Source organism: Sus scrofa, chromosome 2 (genome assembly GCF_000003025.6).
Source record: "Sus scrofa isolate TJ Tabasco breed Duroc chromosome 2, Sscrofa11.1, whole genome shotgun sequence".
Lineage (NCBI taxonomy): Eukaryota > Metazoa > Chordata > Mammalia > Artiodactyla > Suidae > Sus > Sus scrofa.
The window spans coordinates 64,173,231-64,181,048 of NC_010444.4; the positions used below are offsets into that span (position 1 = coordinate 64,173,231).

At 35.8% G+C, this 7,818-nt stretch overlaps 1 pseudogene; it reads right to left on the reverse strand.

The window, feature by feature from the left end:
• Positions 2,294–3,733, reverse strand: LOC100626359 (annotated as a pseudogene).

A 7,818-nucleotide genomic window follows, 5' to 3' on the forward strand; every position in this document is an offset into this window, starting at 1 on the left:
ATGTATGAACTCTCTTACACATGAACACTGATTTTTCCAAATATATAATTTTAATAGTATTGGAGTACATCTGGTTTAAATATTGTGTTAGTTTTAGGTATACAAAGTGATTGAGTTATATATGTACGTATATTCACTCTTTTTCAGATTCTTTTCTCATATAGCTTATTAAAGAATACTGAATAGAATTTCCTATGCTATATAGCAGGTCCTTGTTACTTAGCTATTTTATATATAGCAGTGTGCATGTGTTTATCCCAAACTCCTAATTTATCCCTCCTCCCTTTCCTCTTTGGTAAATGTAAATATGTTTTCAAAGTCTGCCTTTTTTCTGTTTTGTAAATAAGTTCATTTGTATCATTTTTATTAGAGTCTACATATAAGTGATATCATATGATATTTGTCTTTCCCTGATTTACTTCACTTAGCATGATGATCACTTAGAATGATTATCCATATTGCTGCAAACGGTATTATTTCATTCTTTCACATCTTCTTTATCCATTCCTCTGGCAATGGACATTTAGATTGCTTCCATGTCTTGGCTATTGTAAATAGTGCTGCAGTGAACTTTGTGGTATCTTTTTGAATTATGGTTTTCTCTGTATATACACCACAAAGTGGCATTGTTAGATCATATAGTTCTATTTTTAGTTTTTTAAGGAGCCTCCAAATTGTTCTCCATCATGCCTGAACCAGGTTACATTCCCTCCAATGGTGTTGGATGGTTCCCTTTTTTCCACACTGTCTCCAGCACTTATTGTTTCTAGAATTTTGACAATGGCCATTCTGACTTGTGTGAGGTAATATCATATTGTGTTTTTTTTAATTTTTATTATAGTTGATTTACAATGTTCTGTCAATTTCTGCTGCACAGCAAAGTGACTCAGTCATATATATATATATTGTATCTATACATTCTTTTTGTCATATTATCCCCCCATCTTGTCATATGATTTCTCTAATAACAAGTGGTATTGAGCATATTTTAATGTGCTTTTTGGCCATCTGTATTTGTTCTTTAGAGAAATGTCTATTTATATATTATGCCCATTTTTTGATTGAGTTTTTTTTTTATATAGCACTACATAAGCCATTTATGTATTTTGGAGACTAATCCTTTGTTGGTCCCTTCATTTGCAAATATTTTCTCCCACTCTGTTGGTTGCCTTTTCATTTTGTTTATGGTTCCTTTGGCTGTGCAAAAGCTTTTGAGTTCAATTGGGTCCCATTTGTTTATTTTTGTTTTTATTTTCATTGTTCTATGAGATATTGTTGCAATTTCTGTCAGAGTATTCTTCCTAAGTTTTCCTCCAAGAGTTTGAAAACTGGACAGCTACATATAAAATAACAAAAATAGAACATTCTCTAACACCATACACACAAGTAAATTCAAATGGATTAAAGGCCTATAATGTATAATTTTAAAATTTGCTTCATCATATTTAAGGTCATCTGTAAATCTAATGTCATATTAGGGTAATTTACTTATTCAAATTTTTGTTTGCTTGAAGACACCATGTGAAAACATGTTTTGGATAATTTATATTTGCCAGTGACCATGGTAGGCATTGTGAAGATAGAATTGAGTTAAAGAACAGAAGAGAATAAATTCCTAATGAGAAGAATAAAATTGAATGAATTTATGTAAAACATGATATATGCCAAAGTCAAGATTATCGGAAGGGCAGTTAAGAAATTGGTATAGAGGAGTTCCCATCGTGGTGCAGTGGTTAACAAATCCGACTAGGAACCATGAGGTTGTGGGTTTGATCCCTGCCCTTGCTCAGTGGGTTAATGATCTGGCATTGCCATGAGCTGTGGTGTAGGTTGCAGATGCGGCTCAGATCCCATGTTGCTGTGGCTCTGGCATAGGCTGGCAGCTACAGCTCTGATTAGACCCCTAGCCTGAGAACCTCCATATGCCACGAGAGTGGCTCAAGAAATGGCAAAAAGACCAAAAAAAAAGAAAAGAAATTGGTATAGAAAGAAGGAAGAAGCCAAATCTCAGAAGACTGGTCTGAGATTATCCTTTGACATACACATAAAACAGGAATGATTTCCTACACTAACTTTTTCTTAAAAAGTATACAATTAAAGACAGTTCCTTTACAAAATATGACTTGGCATCATATACTTTGTTTGAGAAAACATTATTCTTAAATAATCCATCTAGTCACACCAAAAATGGGAATTACCCAAATTTTCTCTTTAAAGATTGAGAACAACTAGGGGGAGTAGGAAAAATGATAAAAAGTAAAATTTGGGAAAATTACAATTTCTGGCTCCAAAGTTATGAACCCTGCCATCTTGTGCCCTTGTCCTGCCCCAGGACGTTTGCCCCTTTTATAAGTGCCATCTCAACAAATCTTTTTAGAGCCCTCTTTGTGTCTTTGTTTCTCAGACTGTAGATAAAGGGGTTCAGCATGGGTGTGACCACAATGTACATCACTGAGGCTACTGCAGTTGAGTGTGAGCTATGGGTAGCAGCAGAGCTGAGGTACACCTCAAGCATTGTGCAATAAAATAAGGAGACAACTGAGAGGTGAGATGCACAGGTAGCAAATGCTTTATACTTCCCCTGACCTGATGAGATTCTAAGTATAGAGGAAACTACCTTAGAGTATGAATATAAGATACCAACCAGAGGACCACCACCAAGTAGTGGAACTACAAAATACATCACTGTGTCATTAAGAAAGGTATCAGAACAGGCAAGTTGGACCAACTGATTTAGTTCACAGAAATAATGGGGGATTTGTAGGTTTGTGTAGAAGGAAAGATGCAGCACCATTAAGGTTTGTAAAAATGAATATGAAACACTGATGATCCAGGAAACCAGAACCAGCAGTCCACAGTGCTGTGGGTTCATGATGACCCTGTAGTGCAGGGGATGGCAGATGGCCACAAAGCGGTCATAGGCCATCACAGTCAGGAGGAAGTCATCCAGCCCTATGGAGAGTATAGAAATATACATCTGAATCATGCAGCCTTCAAAGGTTATAACTTTGCTCTGAGTCTGGATGTTCTGTAGCATCTTCAGTATGATGGTAGAAGTGAAACAGATGTCCACAAAAAGACAGGTTGGAGAGGAAGAAGTACATGGGTGTGTGGAGATGGGAATCAGAAATGGTGGCCAGAATGATGAACAGATTCCCAAACACCATGCTGAGATACATAGAGAAGAAAAGCATAAATATCATGGGCTGCAACTCTTGTTCCTCTGAAAATCCCAGGAGAAATTCTGAAACTCCTGTAAGTTTTCCCAGTTACACATGGTGAAATCCACTATAAGGAAGGAGAAAAAAAAACATGATTAATTTTCACACAAATGGGTATTATTCACATAAGTGAAATGCTGAATTTATAGTTTGCAGTCAGAATATTAATTTCAATATTTTGTGCATGGATTGGGCCCCCGATATGATTTCCTCATGCCATATCTGATTAGGATATTTTTCCATTCTTAATTTTTTTGGTTAAGTTGTCATATTCCACACTTAATGAGAAATTCTGTCATTTATTTCTGAAATGTATGTTGATTTCTGACAATGTTCCTAGTGCTGTCTGGGCTTTCACTGTAGATAATGAGAACAAAATCTCGCAACATCCTTACAGATCATGAGTGACAAGGCCACAGCTAAACTCATAAAATGTTGAAAAAGTAAAAAACTTTACCTCTATGATCAGGAGTGAGGCAAGGGAACATGCTCTTACCACTTCTATTCCACATGGTACTGCCAGAGAGAGCACACAAGCAAAAGAAAGAAAAGACATTATATTTTGAAAGGAAGAGGTGAAATTGTCTCTATTTGCATATGACATGCTTTTACATGTGGAAAATCCTAAAAGAATAAAACTAGAACATTCTCTTTCACACAAAAATAACTTCAAAATATTTAGAGACCTGGACTTAGGATAATATAAAACTCTTATAGGAAAACTTTGGCAGGACCATCTTTCACATAAATTGCAGAAATATCTTTTGGGATCCATCTCCTTGAGTAATGAAAATAAAAACAAAAATAAAAAATGGTTGAGTTCCTGTTGTGGTTCAGTGGATTATGAACCTGATTAGTACACACGAGGATGTGGATTCTATCCCTGGTCTTGCTTAGTGGTTTAAGGATCTGACATTGCTGTGAGCTGTGGTGTAGGTTACAGACCTGGCTTGGATTTGGCATTGCTATGGCTGTATGCATAGGCCAGCAGCTGCAGCTTTAATTTGAAACTCTAGCCTTGGGACTTCCATATGCCATAGGTGTGGAACTAAAAAGCACAAAAAAAGGGAAAAAATAAAATAAAAAACAGGACCTAGTTATACTTGAAAGTGCTGGACAGCAAAGGAAACCATAAACAAAATGAAATGAACAACCCACAGAATCAGATAAAATATTTATAAAAGAAGCAACTAATAAGAAATTAATCCTCAAAATATACAGACAACTCATGCAGCTCAATTTAAAAAAAAAACACATGACCCAATTAAAAATGTGCAGAAGATCTAAATAGATATTTCTCCAAAGAAGACAGATGACCAAAAAGCACATGAAGATGTACTCAACATCACTAATTATTAGAGAAATGCAAATCAAACTAAAATGAGTTGTCACCTCACATTGGTCAAAAAGTCTACAAAAAATAAATGCTGAAGAGTGTGTGGAGAAGTGGGAACCTTCTTACACTGTTGGTGGGAATATAGATTGGTACAACCACTATGGAGTACTGTATGGATGTTCCTCAAAAAACAACAAACAAACAAACAACGACCAAAAAAAGCTATGCTATGATCCATCAATTTCTCTCCTGGGATATATATGGAGAAAACCATGATTAAAAAAGATAGATGGACCTCAATATTCTTTGCAGAAAAGATTTAAAATAGCCAAGGCATGGAAGCAAACTAAATGTCCATCAAAAGAGGATTGGATAAAGAAGATATGGTACATACATACAATTGAATATTACTCAGCCATTAAAAAAATGTCATTTGCAGCAACATGGATGGACCTAAAGATTATCATACTAAAGTGAAGTCAGAGAAAGACAAATACCATATGTCTTATATGTGAAATCTTAAAAAATAACACAAATAAACTCACAAAACAGAAAGTGACAGACAGACTTTGCAAACAAACATATGGGAGTTTTCTTGTGTTGTAGCAGGATGAGGCTCTAACATTGTTACTGCAGTAGTTTGGTTACTGCTGGGGCACAGGTACAGTCCTTGGCCTGGGAACTGCCATATGCTATGGGTTAGGCCAACAACAAAAAAGGTAAAACAAACTTATGGTTACAAAAGGGCAGGATAAACTTGGGGTGGTGGGAGGGATAAATATGGAGTTGGGATTAATATATTCACACAACTATACATAAAATAGGTAATCAACAAGTATTTATGGTATAGCACAGGAAACTCTACTCAAGATTCTAAGCTCACCTACGTGGGAAAAGAATCTAATAAAGAATCAATATGTGTATATGTACAAGAGAATCCATCATACAGCAGAAATCAATACAACATTGTAAATCAAGTATACTTAAGTAAAATTTAAAAAAAATAAAGAGAACAATAAATAAGGTGATTAAAAATTATGTCCAGCTATAAAACACACAAATTGTTAAATCTTCATTGTCATTGTTTTGAACTGCAGTTAAGTTAGTGATACCAAAGGACTGAAGAACACATGGTAAAGGCTGTGGTCCCAAATTCTCCTCTCCTATAAACTTGTATATAAGGCATTGGTTACTAAATGTGTTTTTTTTCCCCATAGGGTTAGTATGACCTATGCCTATTCTCTTAGGCTACCTAGGGAAATATTACATATGTTATTCTTCATTATAGATTTTTTAAATTCATGTGGTCCCAGAGATATACAGAAATATCCTAATATTTCACATCCAAGAGTGAGAATAAATTTAGTATAATAAGAAGGCAACAAAGGGGAAAACTTTGCATGGTGCATGAAGTTTTGTTCCAGATTTTAGTGACTTTCAGCTTTTCTCCATTGGGTATTATAGTTACTACAGGTTTGTAATGAATGGCTTTTATTATGCTATGTTCCCTCTACACCAGTTTTGGTAAGAGTTTTTGTTTTTTTTTTTTACTCACAAATGGATCTTGGACATTGTCAAATGCTTTTTCTGCATCTATTGAGAAGATCCTGTGGTTTTTTTGAGTATTCTCTTGTTAATGTGGTGTATGACATTAAACGTAAGGCAAGACTTTTTCAACCTCCCAGAAGAGAAGATCGACAAAACATTCTCTGACATTAACAACACAAATGTTTTCTTAGGTCAGACTCCCAAGGCAACAGAAATAAAACCAAGCATAAACCAATGGGACCTAAGCAAACTGACAAGCTTTTGCACAGCAAGGGAAACTATATATAAAAAATCAAAACAAAACAAAAAGACAACCTATGGAATGGGAGAAAATAGTTTCAAATGAAGCAACTTACAAGGGCTTAATCTCTAAAATATGTAAACAACCTATACAGCTCAACCGCAAAAAAACCCAACAATTCAATTGAAAAAATGGGCAAAAGACTTGGATAGAGATTTCCCCAAAGAAGATATACATATGGCCAACAAGCACATGAAAAAATGCTCAACATCACTAATTACTAGAGAAATGAAAATCAAGACTACTGTGAGGTAGAATCTCATGCCAGTCAGAATGGCCATCATTAACAAGTCCACAATAACAAATGCTGGAGAGGGTGTGGAAAAAAGGGAACCCTCCTGCACCATTGGTAGGTATGTAAACTGGTACAACCACTATGGAAAACAGTATGGAAATACCTAGAAAACTAAGTACAAAACTACCACATGATTCAGAAATCCCACTCTTGGGCATATATCCAGACAAAACCTCCCTTGAAAAACATACATGTACCCCTATGTTCATTGCAGCACTATTCAAAATAGGTAAGACATGGAAACAACCTAAGTGTCCATCAACAGATGACTGGATTAAGTTAATGTAGTCTATGTACACAATAGAATACTACTCATCCATAAAAAGAACAAAATAATGCCATTTGCAACAACATGGATGGAACTAGACTCTCCTACTAAGGGAAGTAAGTCAGAAAGAGAGACAAATACCATATGATATTACTCAATGTTGAATCTAATATACAGCACAAATGAAACTTTCCACAGAAAAGAAAATCATGGATATGGAGAACAGACTTGTGGTTGCCAATGGGGATGGGGAGGGAGAGGGATGGACTGGGAGTATGGGGTTAATAAATCTATACATAGAACTTCTATATGACCCCACAATCCCACTCTTGGGCATATATCCAGACAAAACTCTACTTAAAAGAGACACATGCACCTGCATGCTCATTGCAGCCCTATTCACAATAGCCAGGACATGGAAACAACCCAAATGTCCATCAACAGATGATCAGATTAGGAAGAAGTGGTATATATACACAATGGAATACTACTCAGCCATAAAAATGAATGATATAATGCCATTTGCAGCAAGACGGATGGAACTAGAGACTCTCCTACTGAGTGAAATGAGCCAGAAAGACAAAGACAAATACCATATGATATCACTTATACCTGGCATCTAATATCCAGCACAAATGAACATCTCCACAGAAAAGAAAATCATGGACTTGGAGAAGAGACTTGTGGCTGCCCGATGGGAGAGGGAGGGAGTGGGAGAGATCGGGAGCTTGGGGTTATCAGATACAACTTAGAACAGATTTACAAGGAGATCCTGCTGAGTAGCATTGAGAACTATGTCTAGATACTCATGTTGCAACAGAACAAAGTGTGGGGAAAAAATGTATACAT